Here is a 24676-nt window from a genome sequence, read left to right as displayed (position 1 = left end):
AATGAAATAATATATGGTCCTGAAGGTAAATCACTATTGTCTCTCAAATGCGCTATGGGAGGAAATTGTGAGTTTTATTATTTCCATATAACTATCAAAGAATAAAGTGGTTTAGTGCTCGTGTCCACACATGTAAATTTCAAAATTACCCAAAATATTAGGTGAAAATATAAAAGGCCAGAAAAAAAGAGTACTGACATCTTTTTTGCCTGATGACTGATCACTTTACAGCCATAATCTAAGTTTTAAAATGACAATCAGATATGTACAAACTCATTAACAGTACAGGGTCTTCTAAATTCATCTGTAAGAATTAAGTCACTAAGAACAATGGGAAAAGGAAAGAAACAGCAAGAGAAGAGAAGCACTACCACATGGAAGAATTTGGAACTATCCACTTTCATACAAGTAGGTAGGAAGGTGGGCTTCTTTTGCTCTGGTTTTATGGTAATTTATTTCTGTCAAAGAACAAAGGAATACAATACTAAAATAAACTTACTATGCATTTATGGAATAAACACCCCTTACAACAAGTCTATTTCTGGTACACTGGTTTTTGTCACCTATTGATAAGAAATACAAATAAGCATTTCCACGCACATTTAAAAGATTATAAGTAGGACTGATAAAAAGAAAACCTGGGTGAGTTTCTCTCAGCTGCCATCTTTAAAATTTTTTCTTCACACCATGTGAGACAAACTTCAATGATTCTTTGTTTTCAAATGCTGTTTCCCAGAAACTAAAAACTCAAAAGAGCATAGCAATTGACTCTGCAGGCCACTATAGAAGTTCTCGACGCTTTCTGAACAGCTCTCCCTTGATAACCTCTAAACGTAACAAAATAAAAATGATGCAAAGAAAATAAGGATTCGTCACTACTGCTTAAATCCTGTATTGCTTTTCTGGTAAAGCTCCTTGCTAAAAATAAAAAAGTCTGGAAACAAATATCAGAGTGGGGGGGGGGCGGGGGGAAGGTTGCCACCAGAAGCAGTAAGCAGCACACTTGACAGCATACCTGAAAATAAGGATTTCAACAACAAAAAACCTGAATGTTATCATATACTCACAAACACTAGTATCCTGGGCTACAAGATATTTCCAATTTTCTAGCCAGATGCTCTCAAAGGAATTTACTGTCTGAAGGTGAGGACAGAGTATACTCAAAAACAATTCTCAAGATTTTTGGTTTCAGGTAACCTTTACACTTAAAAAGTATAAAGGACTCTACAGAGCTTCTGGACTCATTTTCATGAGAGACAGCACAAATATTCTGATATTCCTATCACCTCCCAACTGATTCTGACAATTCAGTGTGTCAGGACACCATCGCTGGAAACTCACTGATATAAAAGGAAATCCTTTAAGTATTTTAGCAGGAGAGTAATTAAATTTATGCCTTAGAGATGCTAGCACCCTGGCAGCAATGGGAAGGTTGGTTAAAGGAAATATGATTTGAAGGTAGGACAACAGTTTAAAAACACAATAATTCAGGTGAGACAGGGGATTCAATGAAAAATGTAGGGGTGGAGATGGAGGTAGGGGTAGGTACAAGAGATGGTAAGGAAGAGGAACCAACTAGGCTGTGTGCAGTGCGTGTAAACATAATATATTCGAGAATCAATATGGACAGAAGCATAATCGTGCATGTTAAATATGGTCTAAAAATGAAGTTTAGTAAATATTGTGACGATGCCTTACAACAATACCTTTATTAAACAAGGAGCTATTATATGTGCCAGACACACTACCAGATTCTAGGGATGCAGCAGTAAACAAGACAAAGTCCCTGCCCTGATGATAAACCATTCTGGGACAGCTAGCCACATAAGCACCAAAATGAAAGCCACATTTTGCTATTTCTGAGAACAGCCAAATAAGAGTGAACTGACTCCACTGGCCTTGCTAAATGTCTATCATTGATAGAACAGTCTTCATCTTGTGGGTCCACTATCATGTAGGTGATTATGGAGCCTCCCTATCGGTATGCTCTTTCTCTTCAGGTATTTCTGGGTTGGAAGCTTCTCTCTGACTGGTCACTCTCCCATCTCTCTCCATCCCCCCACTCAAAACAAGAACCAAGAACCCCAACTTTCATACCCACACACCTCTATGGAGGCCCTGAGAAGTAAAAGAAAAAGTAGACCCCTCCCCACACACACACACAGAGAAAGCAGAGAGAGAGAGAGAGAGAGAGAGAGAGAGAGAGAGAGAGAGAGAGATCAGGGTCATCTCTATGAAGTGGCTGTTCCTGAAATACAGTTTCAGAACTTCTGAGGAAAATGTTTCACCTAAAATAGGAATGAACTTTCCTAAAACAATTATTTGAAGGATTCAATTATAAGTAGGGCAAATGAAAATAAATATCTGAAAAAGAGACGTAACCTAGCTAGCTTTACTTTGTTTTCAGTTTGGTGATGGGAAAAAAACAGATGAGAAGTAGCATTCTCCTATAACAAATGTGCAAAATGCTCTGACATACATTATCTTACCTGATCTTCAAACTCTATGAAGAAGGAAGAAAAATAATTATTGTTCCCATTTTCAAAACTGAGAAACTGTGATTTAGATGACTAAATAACTAAGGTCATAACTTAACCTGGACATATGCTACGTCTTCTCCTATACCAGAATCAACCACATTTTATAAAGACCATAAAACATTTTCACTCCCCGGGTCTCCCAAGCCTCTATTCTCTCTCTTGTGAATATTGCACCAGCTTCCTCACGAGTCTCCGTGTAACCACTCTTCATTTCCTTCTGATCACTCCAATTCTCTGTTGTGATTACAATGTTGATTTTTACTTTTAAAGTAAGTTTCAGTTCTAATTGTGTCTATCACCTGTTTCCAACCTTTTAAGCCACACTCTCTTTCAGGTGCTGGAACAAGTCAAGTCCCTTGTCACCTCGGAGTCTTCACACTTGCTGTTTCTCTACTGGAATCCTCCTCTACTTCCTCTTGCCTGGTCTGTGTTTTCTTGACACCAAGCAGGTGCTGTGTTTTCAACCTCAATTCTCCAGCACCAAATGAGTCTCTAACAATTCAAATCAATTCTGACATTATGTAGTTACCACAGACGCCATGAGTAAAATGGCTCAGTCTCACAAGCACACTCGTACTTCAGATGCCACCTGTAAATTGGGTCTCCAAGCTACCTGCACTTCTGTCTGGCTCACTACAAATTCAGAGATTCTCACGCCCCCTCTTCTCAGATTTGATAATTCTCAAGAATGACTCACAGAACTCATGAAAGTGCTGCAGTTATGATTACCAGTTTAATTATTAAAAGATACAACTCAAGAACAACCCAACACAGGAGATGCATAGGACCAGGTATGGGTTGGGGATAGGTGCAAAGCTTCCATGGCCTCTCCAGGTGAGCCACCTTCCCAGCACATCAAGGCATCTACCAACACAGAAGTCCTTGGAATTTTATTGTTCAAGAGTTCTTGTAACTCAATTTCCAGCCCTGACTTCCTCCCAAGAGGTATGGGGGTGGGCCTAAAAGCTCCCATCCTCTAATCATGTGTTGAGTCTTTCTGGTGACCAGCTCCCATTCTGAAGCTGGGATCTAGAGACCCCAGCCTGAGTAAGTCACTTCTCTAGCATAAACGCAAGTGTGCTGGACAGGCTCCTTAACAATAATACACTCCTATCACTCAGGAAATTCCAAGGGCTTTAGGAGTAGAGTGTCAGGAACCATGGACAAAGAGCAAATATGTTTGTTATTATGCCATACCCAGTCAACTTCAATTCACTAGGTCTCATATAATACATGCTTTATTTCCTCTACTCCTTTTTCTTTCTGAGACATTCACAACCACTGCAAAAGCAAAAACAAAACTGAAATCCTACTGTTAAAATCAAGACAGCAAAAGATGTCTCAATAAAAAATATTAACACACTTGAGGCTTTATTAAAAGGTAAAGCAAAGTTATATAACTCCAGAACATCTCTGAGAAATGGAGAGGAGGGTTGATGTGGGGGGTGAAAGAAAATATTTCCTTGTACTATACAGAAAGTAAGAGATGATTTCTTATACCACAGTATATTTTATTAGGCCAAAGACCTTAAATGTTGATAAAATAAAAGGGAAAAAGACCATTTCAGTCACTTTAGTAGAGAGCAGAGGTGGAAGCATATTGTATGCAATGGATGAAGGAGTGAATGATTGTTCTTGCTGGTCAGTCAGTGATTATTATGAAGAAATCAAAGTCTAATTATACAGAATTATCTTCATTATCTTCCTGTATACTACACAGCATTCATAAAAATAAATAAGCTTAAGAATTTTATTTAGATTTTAGTAATTTAATTCTATTTAGAATTTTAAAGCAGAAGTCTTCCCATACTGTATGAATTACAAAGCAGAATGTCATCTTTGACACCTCAAAATTTCATAAGGAGGAAAAACTTCGAAATGCATAAATTCCTTCTGATTGTGACAAACAATGTAAATAAAGACTGTGAAGAAAGCATTGAGAAGATAATACTTCATAGTTTTCAAAGTTAAAATAAAAGTTCTAATTGCTATTAAGAGGGAGCCATGTTCGGTAGTTAAGTTGGACTGACTTTTAAGATTTACCTAAGCTATAAATCCCATGTACAAAATTACATAGAGAAAAAATTACTGAAACTTTTTTTCTAGATTATAAGCACAAAAAGGTTAATGATATTATTAAATGTGCCTGTTGAAAGTGAACATCTATCTTCTAAGGCAAATGTGCAGAACAGTAAACACAGGACAGCAGCTGACAGTGCTGAGAAATCACTGCTTCTGCTAATAATATTATAATACTAACAGAAATATCTTAAGATTATTTTCGGTTTATTTCTGTCTTCTAGAAACTTATTCCATAATGGTAATGTTGGACCTAATGGTGACTTATATACTTGGTTCTTTGGTATCTGGCTACAGAATGCATTTTCTGTACTTCTAATATGTACTGGCTGAATTGTCGATGAAAACCTTAACTTTGATCAAGGGGACAGGACTCTTCAATTGTGGGGATCCTACTCAGAAATATCTGTGTCCTTCCTAACACCCAGAATTTAGAAAGATCGGAACAGTGAATGAGAAGAAGGCAACACATTTCAGCTCTGGCCACCCAACCATAAAGGAATCTGAGAAGATAGTAGGAATGCGGGATGTTGGGAATGCTAAAAGCAATATCTAGGGGAAAAGTAGGAGAATTTAGGTAAAGGACATCTGTTTACAGAATTTCCCTCTTAAATCTAGCAGAGTTTAACCGAATTTCACTCTGTCGTCTTTATATTTTCCAGGCATTCCAAAACAATAGGAATAGTTGGTTGAAGGACTATGGAGAAGCAATATAAATAACACATGAAGTGAACACAGTTAAGCATGATACACAAAAGGGCTGGCACATGAATATTTAAAGACTCAAACAGCAAGTCCCAAATTTGGAAGATCTTCAGAATCTGGAATATTTATACAATGACTGTTGACTGCACACTTACTGGGTGCTGATCATCGCTATAAAGAATGTAATATGCAACAGCAGGGCAGAGACTATGATTCAGCATTTTAACATCAATAAGATTTTTAGCAAAATAAAATTTCTTCTAAAACTGCCTTGCACAAAATTCATTATTCTTTCTAACCTGATTACTCATTTGCTTATTTGATATATGAATAGCTCACAGATTCCAGAAGAATACTGAGAATGCTACAATTTCATAACGCTCTTTTAAATAATACTGCATTCCATTGTTGATAGTCTTTCTCATCTTTCCAGAGGAAAGTTAAAATAAATATTAAATAAAATACAAATTACAAGCCCACTTTGCCATTCTTCTCACAACAGTGAAAATTTTAAGGAGTCACAAGTTCCTGATTTGATTGTTCCACCAGTGGCTACCTGTGTGAACTTACTAGACAATTTACTAACTCAGGGAGCCTCTGTTTCCTCATCTGTATATAATTTAAGTGTTGTCATCTACCAGCCAATGTTGTTGTGAGCAGTAAATGAGAAAAGCATTTGAGGAAGTCTATAATGTTTATCATCATTAACAGAAATGTGCAAACTAGAAAAAGACATTCCAACAGTTTGGTGGTCTCATCCTTCTTAAGTACGTTGCTGCTTTCTCCAAACCAAATTCTAACTTGGGCAGAAATGTGCAATTGAGTTAAATCTCCTTAGTGCATTCATATTAGGAGAACATAAAAGATAACATGCAAAACAGAATATAATTGAAATTACAGCAATTATTTAACATTAAAAAAGGTGAAAGTATCAATGTAAAAATAGACCAGAGTACTTGTGGAAGGTGGCTCAAGCATAAATAAGTGAGAAATCACTGCTTCTGCTAATAATATTGTAATACTAACTGAAATATCTTAGATTATTTTCAGTTTATTTCTGTCTTCTAGTAACTTATTCCATAATGGTAATGTTCAACCTAATGGTGACTTTAACTACTACTGAATAGCCTGATGAATTGAGTATTACTCAACAATAACAGGAGTAATACATGCAACATGATGAATGAATCACAAATGTATCTTACTAATTAAAAAAGAACATATCCCCCAAAGGCTCCATATTCTATTGTCCCACTTATACAAAACAATGGATAAAGAAACCTGTGGGGGGGGGGGGGGGGCGCGGGCAGAAGAGAGATCAGTGATTGCCATGAGCTAAGGCTGGGAGGAGACAGAAAGAAATAAATATTTGAACTGATCCAAGATGGCAGAAGAGTAAGTGGAAGCTACACTAACCTCCTCCAGTTCCAATGTGGGTTTACAACTAAATTGTAGAGAAAGCATCCAGACTAACCAACTGAACACTAGCTGGAAAGAAGCCTCTCAATCATGAACAGATGGAAGAAACCACTTCACCACAATGTGACTGGTAGGGAGTGTGGAGGAGACATGAGAGGACTGGCTGGGCTCCCACAGGTGGCAGCTGAAGTTCCGGATGGATATTTGGGGGGGTTCCCCCAGAGAAGTACAAGGTTTAAACACTAAGCTGGGCTCCCCAGCCTACAGTACCAGAGCTGGAAAGGAATAGGCTGTGAAAAGCACAAGGTTTCTGTCTGCCAGGTAGACAAAGCCAGAAGTGCAGAAAGACTCTTAATGGGCTAACGCACAAAATTTTGTCTGCAGCCATTTACCCTGGGCTCCACCAGAGGGAGGGCAGAGTGCACTATAGGTACCTGAGGACGGTCTGGGGATGGTGGTTCTGGGAAGAAAATTGAAGTAACAGCCACCAGGTTCCCTTTGCTGAATCATTCCCCATACTGCAGAAGCCATCTCTCTCAGGCAGAGCACTCCTCTCCAAATGGCATCAGCCTGAGGGGAAGCAATAGCCCTGCCTGAAAGAATTACTCTGCCCCACCCTGTGGAGCTTATGCTGGGCTGCTCACTATAGCCTGATCAGTTCAAAACCTGATCAGTTTAACAACTAAGGCAGAAAATACAAAGAAGCAGTCAAAATGGAAAGACAGAAAAACATACCTCAAATGAAAGAAGAGAATTCTCCAGAACTAGAAGAAATGGAGGCAAGCAATTTATCAGATAGTTTAGAGTACTGATTTATAAGGATACTCAGTAGCATGAAAAAAGATACAGAAACCATTAAAAAGGACCAGTCAGACATAAAGAACGCAATATCTAAAATAAATACTACACTGGATGGAATAAACAGTAGGCTAGGTGAAGAAGAGGACAGGATCGGTGTTTCGGAAGACAAGGTAGAAAAAAACACCCAGGCAGAGCGATAAAAATAAAAAAATAAAACCATGAGGAGAGCTTAAGAAACATTTTGGACAACATGAAACATAACAACATCCGCATAATGGGAATACCAGAAAGAGAAAAGAATGAGCAAGGGATCGAGAACCTATTTAAAGAAATAATGACTGAAAACTTCCCTAATCTAGTGAAAGAAAAGTCACACAAATCCAGGATGCTCACAGAATCCCAAACTAGTTGGACCCAAAGAGGTCTCCACCAAGATACATAATAATTAAAATGACAAAGCTTAAAGACAAGGAGAAAAATCTAAAAGCTGGAAGATAAAAGCAGGTAATTACCTACAAGGAAGCACCAATTAGACTGGCATCTGAGTACTGAACAGAAACATTTCAGGCCAGAAGGGAGTAGTGTGAAGTATTCAAGGTGATGAAAAAAGCAAGGACCTGCAACCAAGGCTACTTTATCAAGAAAGACTATCATTTAAAATTGAAGATGAACTAAGGAGGTTCCCAGAAAGAAAAAGCTGAACAAGTTTGTTAACATTAAACTGTACTGCAACAAATACTAAACGGAAGGAGGGAGCGGCGGGGTTGGGGAGAAGGAGGAGAAAAAGAGAAAGGAAAAACACAGCGGGAAACAGGCTAACAATAAAATGGCACTAAATATATATCTATCAATAATCAACTTAAATGTAAATGTCTTAAATGCTCTGACCAAAAGACACAGGGTAGCTGAATGGATAAGAAAAGAAGACCAATATATATGCTGCCTCCAAGAGACTTATCTCAAATCAAAGATACACGCACACTAAAAGTAAAGAGTTGTAAAAAGATATTTCATGCAAAAGGAAAAGAAAAATAAAAGCTGGGGTAGCAGTACTTATATCTGACAAAAGAGACTTTAAAACCAAGGTTAGAGTGAAAGCCAAAGAAGGATACTACATAATGATAAAGGGAACAATCCAATAACCCTAGTAACTATATGTGCGCTCAACACTGGAGCATCTAAATATGTAAAGTAACCTTGATGGACATAAAGGGAGAAATCAACAGAAATAGAGTTATAGTTGGGGATTTTAACACCCCACTGACTTCAATGGATAGATCTTCCAGGCAAAAAATTAAGGAGGACACAGCAGCCTTAAATGACACACTGTCTCAAATCGATTTAATTGTTATCTTTGGAGAATTTCACCACAAAGCAGAATATAAACGCTTTTCAAGCACATATGGAATGCTTTATAGGAAAGACCACATGTTGGGACACAAAATAAGTCTCAATAAACTTAAGAAAACAGAAATCACATCAAGTATCTTTTCTGACCACAAGACTATGAAACTAGAAATCATTCACAACAAGAATACTGAAAAACATACGAAGACATGGAAGCTAAAAAACATGTTAGTAAACAATGAATGGGTCAACAACGAGATCAAGAAGAAATCAAAAGTTAGTTTGAAACAAATGAAAATGAGGACACAACAATCCACAATCCGTGGGACACTGGGAAAGCAATCCTAAGAGGGAAATTCACAGCATTACAAGCGTATCTCAAAAAATAAGAAAAAGCTCAAATAAACAATCTAACTTCACACTTAAAGGAACTTGGAAAAAACAACAAAGCCCAAAGTGAGTAATAATAAAGGAAATAATAAAGATCAGAGCAGAAATAAATGAGTCTTAAAAAAAAAAAGATACAAAAATCGATGAATCCAAGAGCTAACTCTTTGAAAAGATAAGCAAGACTGACAAGCCTTTATAACTAGACTCATCAAGAAAAAAAGAAAAAGGACCCAAAGAAATAAAATCAGAAATGAAAGAGATATAACAACTGACACCAAAGAAATACAAAGAACTGTAAGAAAATGTTATGAACACATACATGAACAGCCTGATACTGGCATAAAAACAGACACATAGATCACTGGAACAAGACAGCCTAGAAATAAACCTACACCCTTACAGTCAATTAATAGTCAACAGAGGAAGCAAGCACATACAAGGGGTTAAAGACTGTTTATTCAATAAATGTTGTTGGGATAACTGGACAGATACATACAGAAAAATAAAACCAGACCACCTTCTTACACTACACACAAGAATAAATTCAAAATGGATCAAAGACTTAAACGTTAGACCTGAAACCATAAAAATCCTAGAAGAAAACATAGGCAGCAAAATCTCGGGCATTGCTGGTAGCAATTTTTCATTGGATTTATCTCCCCAGCCAAGGGAAACAAAAGAAAAAAATAAACAAATGAGACTACATCAAACTAAAAAGTTTTTGAGTAGCAAAGGAAAGCAACAACAAAATAAAAAGAGAACCCACAGAATGTGAGAGCATATTTGCCGAAACATATGATGAGGCATTAATATCCAAAATTTATAAAGTACTTAAAAAACAACACCAAAAAACCCCCCAAACAACCCAATTAGAAAACAGGCCAAGGACCTGAATAGACACTTCTCCAAAGAGGACATACAGATGGCCAATAGAGATTTAAAAAGATGCTCAACACCTCTGCTCGTCAGAGAAATAGATTCAACCCACAATGAGATGCCACCTCACACCTGTCAAAGTGGCTATCATAAATAAATCAACAAACAACAACTGCTGGCAAGGATGTGGAGAAAGGGAGAAGAACCCTTTTGCACTGTTGGAGGGAATGCAGACTGGTGAAGCTACTGTGGAAGGCAGTATGGAGTTACCTCAAAAAGTTAAAAATGGATCTGCCTTTTGACCCAGTGATCCCACTTCTGGGAATATATCCAAAGGAACCTAAGACACTAAAAGACCATGTGAGTCTCTATGGTCACTGCAGCATTATTTACAATCACCAAGATATGGAAGCAGCCCAAGTGTCCATCAGAAGATGAGTGGATAAAACAACTATGGGACATTTACGCAGTAGAATTCTACTTGGCCATAAAAACGAGAAAATTTTACCATTTGCAACAGTATGGGTGGATCTAGAGAAACTCATGCTAAGTGAAATAAGACAGTCAGAGAAAAACAAATACTATATAATTCCACTCATATGTGGACTCTAATGAACAAACTGAACTACCACATTGTGCTGTGTGTAATGCAAATGTTTTTGCCCAAATTTCTGAGGGAAAAATAAAGATTTATACATGGGTAGTACCTGAAATACCTTATATCTGTTCTTGTGTTTTATAATTGTTATATAAAATTTCTTGTACCATATGTTCAAAAATAAATGCTAAAATTCTTTTATAATACAAAAAACAAGTATCTAAATATAAATGAACAAAAAATTGAATTAAAAAATGAAAACAAAAAGTGTTTTACTGAACGTTTCAGCCAAAAACGTGGCTGCACATTACACATGGTAGTGCATTATACATGGCAAAAATACAGTAGCAAGCGAAACAGAGAAAGATTCTTATATAAAGAGCAGATGACAGCTAGCGGGGGTTGTGGGGAGGGAAGCTTAGGGGGTGGAGGTATTGAGCAAAAAGGATAAAGGACTCATGGATATGGACAACAGTGTGGTAATTGCTGAGGAGAGTGGTGTATAAGGGAACTAAGTGGTAATGAGAAAAAAATATAATGAAGGTTAATTTTTTAAAAAGATATAAATATTTGATAGTGGAACCTTTAATGGTGGTAGGTACAAACTGTAAGTATTTGTCAAATTGACAGAAATGAATAACACAAAGAGTGAATTTTACCATATGTAAGTTAATAAATAAAGGACCCCCTCCAAGAATTTTTTTTAAATCCTCACCTAAGGATATGTTTATTGATTTTAGAGATGGAGGGAGGGACAGGGAGGGGAGAGGGGAGGAGAGCGGAAAAGGGGGGGCAGGGGGAGAGATGAGAGAAATTTTGATCAGTTGCCTCTTGTAAGCACCCTGACCGGGGATTAAAACCGTAATCTCAGTATGTGCTCTGAATGGGAATCAAACCTATACCCTTTTCGTGCACAGTACAATGTTCCAACCAACTGAGTTATACGGCCAGGGCTCCAAGAATATTTTAATGACTTAAAAAAAATGTTCACAATGCTACTACTCCTACAGGGCCACATCTCACACTTCATTTATAAAAATGTGAGGTATTGTGGTTCATCTACAAAATATTTGTAATTATTTCACTCTTGACCACATCTCTCTTTGGCACTGGGTCAGGTTTTGCTAGAATGACTGCCATGAGTATATAATGGCTTATATATTACTTAGAAGTTTTTGATTGTTCCAACTAACAAGTGATTCACTTAGGCACTGGTGACTTCATTCTGTGACTCTCACTTGCAGCCAGTAAAACCTTTTTAACCCACAACACATGGACTAATATGTTCAACTTTCTATCGACCACTGCTATGATAATGTGTACATTACAGTGGAGAGGGAAGGCAAATTATGTATAACTATCATAAGTGGGCAGCATACCCCTAAAGGGTTCATGTACACAGAGAAAGGGCTACTCCTCTTAGAGGTACAATTCTCAAAGCATTTTTGGTTCACAGTCTGCTACTGAGCCAAGATTGGTCACAAACTCATCGTAAAAATACAAGATTTTTTGTAAATATTTAAGAAGAATAATGAATGATTCCCTGGACTTTAGTTTTTTTTAAATATAGCAATAAAAGTGACTTACTATGAACCTATTACCCAAATTATTAGGGATTACTAAAATCAGGAAATCAAAATTTAAAGGTCATTTTGGTTACGCCCTCTTGTCTTATGCTGGCTATAATTTTCAAATATTATTTTTCTTCAATTATGAAACTAGGTTATTTTAGTTTTCTTATCAACTGAATTTGTTCATTAATTATTCAGAAATGACATGTTTGCATATTTGAGGCACATAACTTTTTAAATAATTACACTAAATTACATACGTGGGGTTTTCTCAATCTTCTTATACTACAGTGTCATGCTACTGGTGATATTCCATGTGTAAAAATCTGCACTTTTAAAAATAACTTGCCATCTACCATCAAGACATAGCATTTTTAAAAGTTTATATCACATACAAATCATGTGTCAGCTCATATTCTTCACTTATGAGGTATTTCATATGCTATTAAGCAACCAGTTAGTAACCTTAATACCTCTATTTTGCATTCTGTATGCTTACTGTAATGTAATGTTGTTGCTATATGAGTTATACCAAAGAAAACTCTCACAAAAACCTAAATATAGTGTTGGAACTTTTCGTTATTTTGATCCACTCCAATTCTTTGCTATCACACGTGATTACAGGTAAGGCAGTGGTTACAATGAGAACTAAACAGTTCAGAACCACCGTGCTTCTTGTGATCAAAACTGCAAGTTATTTTAAAAATTAGCAAAGGAGTTCAAGGAGACATTTGGACACTTATGTTCATTGTAGCATTATTCACAATAGCCAAGAGGTGGAACAAATCTAAATGTCCAACAAGGGATGAATGCATGAACAAAATGTGGTATATACTACAAAGGAATATTATTCAACCTTTAAAAGGAAGGAAATTCAGACACATGCTTATAACGTGGAGTAATCTTAAGAACATTATGCCAAGCGATAATAAGCCAGCCACAAAAAGACAAATACTATATGATTCCACTCATATGAGGTGTCTAAAGCAGTCAACCTCTTAGAAACAGAAAGTAGAATAGTAATTGCCAAGGGGCTGGAGGAAGAGGGAAAGAGTTATTCAATGGGTGTAGTGTATCAGTTTTACAAAATGAAAAAGTTCTGTAGATCAGTTCCATAATGATGTGTACTAAATTTACATTTCAAGGAGAACATACAAGATTTAAATATAATATAATTGGACTAATAAAGCAACTCATAGAAACTTGTACACAAAGCAAAAAATCAATCATTCACTCAGTGATGGTGCTTAATATTCTGGAAAGTTTTCTAAAGAGTACTCTATTGGCTTACAAAAAACTCTTTAAACCCTTACAAACAGAACTAATTTCACTGCTCAAGTATTTTTAAGATTGGTCCCAGTATGCACTCTTTTTAATTACCCAGGTCAAAGTTTGCTTCTATTAATCAGAGTAGATACTCCAAACCTCACTAAACTGAAATTGCAAATTACCTAAAATTCCATGTTTTTTCTTATTTTGAAATTGAAATTGCCCCAAACAGTCATTATCTCAAATAGGCGAAGGCATAAATGCCAACTACAAATCGAACATTCTAAAAAGTTTCAACATAGGTTGAAAAAAAAAAGTAAAGAGAAGGACAAAAGCAATCACTCATAGTCTTTACAGCAGTAAATAAAGATCTTTCGTTCTTCAAAATGAAAATAAAGTCTAAATTGCCCCTGAGTTCCCTTGAGACTTCACAATAATTATTTACTTGAAAAATTATTCACAAAGTTGTTCTTGATTGCAAGTTTTACATTTTTAAAGGCCAGGTATTTTTACAACAGAGTATATACCCAAATGAGAGTATATACCTTCCTAAGAAGTTGTGGATTTTGAATTATTAACTTTGTTATTTCTCTCATGACACAGACAACAAAATTAAGTTTTCATTTACCAAATTTAATAAATCATCTTTAAGATGAGCTATGATAATATTTTCTTAAATGTGCTGCATTATTTGTTTCAGGCTTCTATTTTCAAGTTTAGTTAAACTGAATTACAAATTAAAATTAGAAAACTCATGATCTGCAGCACATAGTATGCAATGGCTTTATCATGAAAAAAAGGTTGACCACTATCATTTTAAATTGTATAAATACATCTAAAATTCTCAGTAAGAATCTTCATCTTAAGTGGATTTGATTATAGAAAGGATGAAAAATCTCAGTTACCAAAAATTTCCTACATTTTACCATCTTCACCTTAAATAAAGACAGTAAGAATGAACTAGGATATTTCAAGTTCACTTACTGTTTCCTAATTCTCACTCTTCCTGCTATCTAGGAAACTTCTCAGCACCAGCCTAGTACCACCTCTGCTAAAACATGACACGTGCAGTCAAAGTGTATTATCCTCATGCTCTGACTTACAAGCTTTCCTTTTTCTTTCTTTTTTCACCACAAAATCAATGAATGAGTTCATGATTTTAATGTTCACATTAGAGTCATAAAATTCACTTGCGCAGTAAAAACCTTCAAATGCTGAAACTGTCTCTTTCCAGTGTGCCATATAGTCATTTATGACTGGGTTTGAGCAGAGGCACAATTAAGATAATTAATTTTCCACTCATCAAGATAAAAGCAAAGAAAATGTTTTATTTACAGAGCAGAAACATATTTTAGGGAGATGAATACCTGAAAAGCCAACTCATATCCACTGCATACATTTACATGGAATTTATCTCCTTTTACTTTCTCTGGGGAAAAAAAAATAGCTAATCTTGCATATCAATCTCTTTAGTATTCTATTTGGCAACTAATGCTTCCCTGGTAAAGGGATGACAAAAAGCAATTTCTGTATATCATTCAGGTGTTGGGCTAAGATTAAATTATCTGTCCATATATAATTATTTAGAGATAAAGAGTTGAGACTACAATCTTGAGTGACCATATATTTGAAAGAATTTATTTTTGTACAACTTTAAAAAAAAAAAAGTAGGCAATCAAGCTGCTAATAGGAAAATAAACATTTTGGTGAATTTTCTAAAGGTTCAGGCAACAAGTAGGAAGACCAATATAATCATCTAAAAATTAAAATTTAAAAATAATGCCTAGAACATAAATGTTTGTTTAATGCACAAACATATGAATGAATGAAAATGTGTTAGAATTTCATATTTTACGGGTAAGGAAATAGCATTAGTGAATTTAAGTATAGTTAGTGATAGAGCTAAAACCCAAATCTTCGGTTTAAATACAAAATTAACATAAAAGGTTATTTAACCAAATATTATTCACCTTCATCCATAATAGAAACCACAAAGTCAGTGATGTTAATAACAATAATCCTCAAATATCAATATAAATCCTAAATAATCACAATACCCAGAAGCTACCATACAAATTTATGAGTTCTCACGTGCACATCATCTTTTCCTCCCTTTCTTGAGCAGGTGTTTATTGATAACCTAGTATAAGTATTGATAACCTAGTATACGTATTGATAAAACTTGTGGGTGTAAGATTTCTGTATCGTAAAACACCTGCCACTAGTATCACTTTATTAGTGCAAGCACACACACATACACAATAGAAACCTAAGAGAACAGTGCTCACTTCACAGATGAGATTCAAAATAGTCTTGAGGATGAGTTAGGAGGTATGGGGCAAAAAGAAATGTGAAGAAGAAAAAAGGAAGGGGTTTTCAGTACGATGAAGGACGAGAGAAGTAACAGGAGGCCATGCCAAAGGAGTAAAGGACTACTTTGGGAAGTGCCTTGAAGGCACATTAAGAAAACATGGAATAAATTCTATGACGCAAAGATATGTAAAAACAAGGACTTCTTTTATCATTAAAAAAAAATTGTGCAAATCCCTCTATCCTCATTTCCCCTCAAATGATAGCAAGTGTACTTCTGCCATCTTCAAGACCACCTGTAGTAACAAAAATTGCTATAGAGATCCTTTTTAAATGTATATTTTTACTAATTCTAATAGCAACAGTATTCTAAAGTTAGTCAGGCATACCTCAGAGGCACTGTAAGTTCAGTTCCAGACCACCACAACAAAGCAAGTATGCAATAAAACAAGTTGTAATCTTTTCCCCTGTGGAGGTCTGGACTTCAATTTACCAAAAACAAAACAAACAAACAAAAAAACCCCCAATTTCTGTGAAGCACAATAAAGTGAAGCACAATCAAATGAGGTATGCCTGTAGGATGTATGTATGAGAATTATTCTGTTCAGTCTTTTTAGTTGAGGTATTTTTTTTAGAAATGCTGGCTGCACGTACATTACTAAAGGATGATGACACAAATGAACAATGACACCAGTCACCAGATATAAGTATTTCTTTAATGGTAAAGAATATGGAACCACATCTAAGTACTACAGAAAGTACAAAACAGTGTAGCATCTTCCCAGACATGGGTGTAGGCCTCCCACTCCCAGGCCTCCCAAAGGTCTGGAGACATACAGAAGTACTGACAGCACTTTAACAGATTGTGGCTACTGCCAGGTGTGCAAAACTCATCTTTGCTAATTTCACAGGAGTTTTTGTACCATCCTGGTAACTCTTCACCTCTTTGACCCGTGCCCTCCCCTCAAAATGTTCTGGAGACTTTTGCTGCTCACCAAATTCAAGTAACTAGTAGCAAAATCCTGAGTGTCAATTACTGGAACATTTTGTGAGTAGAGGGTTTATTATAGTAAAAAATGTTTTGGCAGCTGGGTTTTGGGATATCCAAGGTTCATTCCGGAACCACAGCATGAATATAAAGTCAGGAGTAATGACATTATGAGGAGGACTGGTTCACAACTGCACTGTAAGGTAAAAAAAAAGGCACAGAACTGTCATACTTTTCTACAGTCTAATTTTTCTTGCAAGAACAGTTAAGCTATCCACATACCTGAACATATCTTTACAGATCCACATTGGAAGGGCCCAATTACATCAAAGCCATGCTTTTTGCCCATACACACATTGACTGGATAGAAAGATTCAATTACCTGCTAGTCAATCCGGACTTCATTGGCTATGTTATAATCTCAGCTCTGTGCAGGCTCCAACGAAGGAGATTCAGGAGAGTAAAAACCAATCTCTCAAAGGCCTGGAAGAATGCTGGTGACACAGGCTCTACTGCAGGAGGATGATTCAAATGAAAGAAGCCACCAACAAATTTAGATATTCAAAAATCCCTTTGAATACTTAAAATCTATTTGGGAAAGCTTGCCCAAAACATAATTTCTGACCACTACAAAAGGTGGGTCGTGAAAAGCTGACACTACTGTACAGTGAGTATAGCTGCTATAAAAGTCAAAGGAGGAGTCCCAAGAGGGCCGGGACACACAAGCAGGGCTTTGTGGGAGGTGAGAAATGATATGAGATGAACTTTGAATAATGGGCAGTATATGGAAAGATGGTAAGTAAACACACGTATGCACACACACACAAATGCTATTGAATGCGCATAGTGGGGAAAAGTTTATACTAGAGGAGATGTGTGTGGGAGGGGATAGAACAGGTGATATCTAGCAATTCAGAGCTACACCTTAACCTCAGTTCAGTTACAGCAAGTATGACCTGTACCTCAAAGTTTTCTTCCCTAGTCTCAATCTTTTGCTCTTTATTTCTGTATTTCCATGGTTCCTCCCTCATTTCTTAATGTATTACTCCATTATTTTATGGTTAGTGTTCTCATGGGATCCCCCGTTCCTCTATGGAAGGACACTGGGTCTAATAAATAAGTAAACAAATCTGTGGTGGGATCCTGGGGTGATGTAATTTATGGAGGACCCAGTGTTGAAAAAAGGAAATTTAATGAATAAGGAGGTCTACACAGGTTCTTAGGCTGGAAAGTGGCATTAAAAAATGTTCTTTGAAAAATTCATTCCAGCAATAAGCACCATGCTGAAGTGATAATAATGTTTTCTTTCTTTTTTTTTTTTTCTTAAAGCAGAGATTGGTGACGGTGCTGCAGCACTACAGGTACTAGGTGACAATCAGAAGACGCTGAGAACAACGCAGCAGCTCTAGAATAACTAAGAACACTTGCCACATAATATACATACTGTCTGTAGATCCTACACAGGTTCCACTTGTCATTCCTAGAAGGCAACAAGCTCCCAAATCTCCCAGTAGGCAGAAAACAAGTCTCACAGCTGCAGTTTATCATAGTGGTATGGATTGACAGTTCCTATTGGAACTGATGGCCTATTTATAGGCTGTTGTCTTCTAAGCATAGAATGCGGATACCATGTGAGTCTTCTTCCTTACTCATTCTTAAATTGATTTATATCAAATTATATTTAGCCTTGTAAAAAATTATGAGTTTACCAAATACTCAGAATACTGAAATTCTCAAAGGACTCTTGTCTACGGCAGCCATGCGCCTAACATTTTAATAAGTACCCAAGATCTATTTGTCTATTCTGTAATATCTAATCCTATGCCAAGTGTCATATATTATTATCTTTTTAAGGAGGTTCAATACACCTTCTTGGAAACCTCTGTTACAGACAAAATAAAATTGCTATTCCTTCACCTATGTAATTATTAAATAGATTATGTATTAATAACTAAAACTTTTATTTATTAAAGACTGGGTATGTCATGCATTAAATTTTCTTTATAATGCTTCAAAAGATCAGAACAATCACTTATATTTATGGTGGTTATTCAAACCAAACTTCTAAGAAACAACATTCTTTTTTCTCAGGCTTCTCTTTCTTTTTCATTTTTGGCTCCGCTAAAATTGTGAGTTGCTCTTTAACTCTGATTTACTTGTTTCACAACAACCATAAAAGTACACAGTAAATTTCTAGTGCCATAACTAAGTAACCTCTTAAAGGTTTATTTATATATTGCTATAATTCAAGTTAGTCTAATATGGGTTATAGAATTTAGCATCCTTTGTATGGTTAACTGGGTTCTGGCTCAAGATTTATATAACCTGTAAATACTTTGTCATAAATAAACTAAAACCTCCATTATGCAAACACAACTATGGTCTTCAATTAAGTAAAAACTGGTGAACAATGAACTTTTAGTCAAAGAAGCACTATGTGATATGGATCATACAGATTCGGCTCCATCTCCTGTCATTCTGATATCTACAAATTAGGTAACATTATAGAAGCCAAGGACGATAACCTGGAAACACTGAAAGATATTAAATTATTAAGGAAAGGTAATTATCTTTTTAAGAATTCTGATATTTGTATAACCAAAAATTTACAAAAAACATATTTTACTATGTTGACTCTTATTTCTCAAACAAATCTATTTGATGGACCTTTTTTTTTTTTTTGCCTGTATTTCTATAGACAAAAAACAAAACAAAACAGAGACCGGAAATATCTTGACCTACAGCCACAATGTTAGTAAATAGTAGGATCTGGGTATTTTAACTGCACACTTTTATGTTTTTTTCACTAAATCACACTACCTTATGTTGCAGAAAACTAGAGTTCAACCATAGAGATGAACAAGAAAATCTGGTTAGGCTTCAAAATAAAAATTTTCAAAGCAGAGCTGGATTTGGTAAATCTTGTCAGATATATCAACATCTACATCTAATTTCTAGTATATCACCAGTACAGCATGTCCAACTTCCCTGGTAAAATGCTTTGGTTTAAGCAAATTTCACCAAATTGGTAAAGAAAAAACTTTGCAGCATAAACCTTGGTCAAAAGTAAAGTTACAGCTGTACAGTCACTCAGGAAACTGTGTGTGCAGATTCCTGAGCAACTGCAGTTCTATGGAGAATATACAGAAATAGTGAAGACATGGTAAGATTCATAACTGTATATGCCTACCGAAAGCAAAATCACGTATGACCTTTACAACCAGAATATGGTACATTTTATTTATTTAGATCATCACTGGATTTTTGTGTAAAAAACAGTTCACTTTTTTGGACTTCAGGTCAAGACAGAGTTGTAGGCAAACATGGCTCGCCTCCTTGCACAACCACACCAAAAATTACAACTAGACTACAAAACAAGTATCACTCAGAATCATCAGAAAATCAACGTGTATGGAGGTCTGACAACTAAGAAATTAAAGAAGTTAAATTCATCCAGACAAGTAGGAGGGACAGAGACACAAAACAGGTAGGTCCACACCTACGTGTGGTAGATAAAAATCCAGAGGGATACTTTGGGAGGGAGGGGTTCCTGCCTTGCACCAGACCACCCAGCCCATGATAAGTCCCCATCACTTCAGGCAGTAAAATCAGTGGGGGTTGGGGCAGCGGAAGAAACTGCGGGACACTGAGAAGTCTCCTCTTAAGGGGCCCACAATGGACTTAGAATTTATACAGACTCACTCCCTCTGGGCTTCAGCACCAGGGCAGCAGCTAGAAGGGCACCGGTGACATACAGGGAGAAACTGAAGTGTCTGGCATTAGTGCAAGTGCCAGGGGACAGCTTCCTCCCAGACAAAACTTCAGGGGCCAGGCAGCGACAGTGTCCCCTTTCTGAGCCCTGTCCTAGTGCTTACCTAAGGCTCTGTCCCATCCAACTTACTGGTACACTTTTCTACAATGGGCCATGTTACTAAGACAGGGAGTCAAAGCAGCTCTACCTAATATATAGCAACAAACACAGGGAGGCTGCCAAAATGAGGAGACAAAGAAATATGGCCCAAATGAAAGAACAGATTGAAACTCCAAAAAAGAGCTAAACAAAGTGGAGAAAAGCAATCTAACAAATGTAGAGTTCAAAACACTGGTTATAAGAATGCTCAAGGAACTCATTAGTTACTTCAACAGCATAAAAAATAGCCAGGCAGAAATGAAGGTTACATTAAGAAAAATTTACATGAAACTAACGGTGGAGTGGATGAAGCTGAGAAACAAATCAATGATTTGGAATGTAAGAAAGAGAAAAACAAGCAATCAGAACAACAAGAACAAACAAACAAACAAACAAAAAAAAAAAATGATAGGCTACGGAGCCTCTGGGACAACTTCAAACATAACAATATTTAAACCAGGGGGGGACCAGAAGGAGAAGAAGAAAGGGCAAGGAATTGAAACTTCATTTGAAAAAATAATGAAAGAAAACTTTTCTAAGTTGGTCAAGGGAATAGACATACAAGTCCAGGAAGCACAGATAACCCCAAACAAGTTGGACCCAAAGAGGACCACACCATGACACATCACAATTAAAATGACAAAGGTTAAAGATAAAGAGAATCTTAAAAGCAGCAAGAGAAAATCAGATAGTTACCTGCAAAGGAGTTCCCCTAAGACTGTCAGCTGGTTTCTCAAAAGAAACCTTGCAGGCTAGAGGGGGCGGGCAAGAAGTATTCCAAGTGGTTAAAAGCAAGGACCTACAACCAAGATTATCCAGCAAGGACCTACAACCAAGATTATTCTATCCTACAACCAAGATAAATTTATGTACTGCTTTAGAATGGAAGGGCAAACAACGTGCTTCCCAGATAAGGTAAAGCTAAAGGAGTTTATTATCACCAAGCCATTATTATATGAATTGCTAAAGGGACTTATTTAAGAAAGACCAAAATTATGAACACTAAAATGGCAATAAATGTACAACTATCAACAATTGAATCTAAAAAACAAACTAAGCAAACAAGGAGAACAAAAACAGAATCACAGGGATAGAGATCATTTGGAGCAGGGGCCCCCAAACCCTCAGCCATGGCCTGTTAATGAATCAGGCCGCACAGGAGATGAGCAGCGGGTGAACAAATGAAGCTTCCCTTACACTACCACCTGAGCTCCGCTGCCTGTCTTCCTCCCCAGCCCCAGTCCATGGAAAAATTGTCTTCCACAAAACCAGTCCCTGGTGCCAAAAAGATTGGGGGCTGCTGATCTGGAAGATTATCAGCTGGGAGGGGGAAGGGGAATAATGGGGAGAGAGGTTCAGGGATTAAGAAGTACAAATTGGTAGGCACAGAATGCATGGGGATGTTAAGAACAGTATAAGAAATGGAGTAGCAAAAGAACTTACATGCATGACCCATGGACATGAACTAAGGGGGGCATTGCCAGCAGGAATAGGGGGTGCAGGGTGGAGGGGGGAATGGGAAAAAATTGGGACAACTCTAATAGCATAATCAATAAAATATATTTTTTTTAAAAAGGAGTTCATTGGCCTCTTTGGCCACATAACTACAATCTTAAAGGGGTAGAGGCATATATATTAAATATGTCTAAGTATTTTAAGATAATTGAAGCCAGGCATGGTGCTTGTAGTTATCAATAAAATCATATTATCTGATAGTATTGTCACCCCTTACTTGAATTTCACTGGACATTTCATACAGACAGATGATTTTACAGTTCAGGGTCTGTAACAAAAATGGTTTGCTATCTTTATTTTCATTCTAATCATTATTCCTCTGCTGAGAAGACATGTTTATCAAGTGACTGACAGGGCTATTAAAATCCATGACTCATCTCACTTTAAAAATAAGGCTCATAAGCACTAAAACACTATCTTAGAAAATGCAATGTATTTCCTCTGATCAAAAAAGTTAGTATAAAAACCAAGACTAATTTAGTAACTAAAGAGGAGAAAAGAACTTTAATATTTCTAACCAATATCTTTAGCAAACTACAATTTTCAGGTAATTTCAGATATGAGTTCATTCTTTGCATTAAGAGAATTCACTAGTGATCTGCTCAAATCTTAACAAACTTCTTGTACCACAGTTTTTCTTGTGGGGAGACAAAAATGACAAAACTAAAACAACACAAAAATAAGAACAATCTTTTTCCAAGCATTTATTTGCTACTCAGAGATGAATATGAGAAAAAAATATAAGATTTTAAGAAATGCTTTGACATTTTTCTGTTTGGAAAATAAGTACTTAATTCGAAAGATCAATTAGTTTTTTTTTGGTGCTTGACAGCCTTGACTGTTGTCAATATAGTATGATACTTATGTCACCTATGTATAATATGACAATAAAGCATTCCCACATTCAGAAGCTTAAAATTACATAAATTAGCTTTCACTTTTGCTATGAATATAAAAACTTGCTAATTTGTAGATTTTTCCAAAACTGTAATACACACAGATACTAGTTATTTTATTTCTAATGTTTCTAAGAAATATATCATTTTTTCAAAGTTATATATGCCATGAAGGAAGAAAAGAAGATGTGGATTAAGGGTAGCCAACAAGACAAGAAAAGGAAATGTTTCATTAAGCTAAAACAGTGGTAATGAAGCAGAGAGCTTTCAGATGTTCAGGATAGCCTGTGCATTTTCATCCACTGAGATTAGTTTTATGTAGCTAATGGGATGCTTGCTAGTAAACAATAACAACAAAAACAAGAACAATAATTCAAAGAAAGGTCATCTTAATAACTTGGTGGTTAAAAAACTAAAAATGTTTGATTTGTCCTGAAGGAACATATACCTTAAATACTATCTTCTGGTTACATTTGTTTCATTCCAAATAACTAAAAGCTTCTTTGTTTTTGGTGTTTGATATCCTGATGTCACTGATATTTTTAGATGTCAAAGGAGGCAAAACAATGCTATAAAGGGCATTCAAATGAGAATGGATTTTCCTTGGCAAAATTTAGCCATCCTTTCAGAAGAGCCCAGATGGAGGCTTTTCACTTCCTTTTTACCAAAAACCTGGTAAAATAAAGAATGAATTTGTTTTCAAGGATTTTTATATAATTTTTCAGAGGGTTCATCACTAGAACAGGAAGAAGAAAGACAAAGAGAGGGGAAATCAGGGAGATAGCATAAAAAGGAAGGAGGAAGAGGGAAGAGGAAGGAAGGGAAAGGGAAGAGAGAAGGAGGCCGTGTGGGGGAAGGAGAGGAGAAAAGATGGGAAGGGAAGGGAGAAAGGGGAGAGATAAGAAAGGAAGAACTGTATGTGGATCTGGGGAAAGAGCATTCTCATGAGGGCATCAAGTGTAAAGGCCCAGAGGTAGCAATAAGCTTGCTGCTTGCAAGGAAATACAGTTTTCATCCAATAATATAAGTAAATGATGATGCCAGTTTATATGATGGATAAGACTTGGAGAGGTGCAGATACAGCAGAGATGGGGACGGGGATTTGTAAAACAACTGTTTGTTTAGCTTGCATTTTCAACTTAAAAAAGTCTTTCCAGTTTTTCATCTAACTGCAATGGGTGGCATTGGTTAAATTATTGCAAGGTACAGTATGTTTCTAAATTGTTAGAGAGAATGAATTCTCTGTTATTGAGTCTGTTGAAAATGACTCACCAACCAAGGGGGAGAGAATAGACAGAATACCTTAGGAATTGCCCATAAATGAAGATGAATTGACAAGCTACCCATTACATAACATCCACTTGTGCTTTCCTAAGAATAGATATCATTTAAATTCTTAGCATTCCCTTTGGTTTGTTGATCTTAAAAGCATTATCAATTTCCTTGCTTGGCATGATAAATT

The 24676-nt window shown here is 36.3% G+C and overlaps 1 protein-coding gene across 1 annotated transcript in view; it reads right to left on the bottom strand.

Annotated features, from left to right (window-relative positions):
* DDX10 (DEAD-box helicase 10) overlaps nt 1–24676 on the bottom strand; it is a 286609-nt gene that overhangs the window by 30517 nt on the left and 231416 nt on the right. The window lies entirely within an intron of this gene.

The sequence above is a fragment of the Pteronotus mesoamericanus genome, unplaced genomic scaffold (genome assembly GCF_021234165.1).
Source record: "Pteronotus mesoamericanus isolate MK-2021 breed Mesoamerican mustached bat unplaced genomic scaffold, CSHL_Meso_final scaffold_36, whole genome shotgun sequence".
NCBI lineage: Eukaryota > Metazoa > Chordata > Mammalia > Chiroptera > Mormoopidae > Pteronotus > Pteronotus mesoamericanus.
Note: the sequence above shows the minus strand (reverse complement) of the source record. Positions and strands in the feature narration are given on the sequence as shown.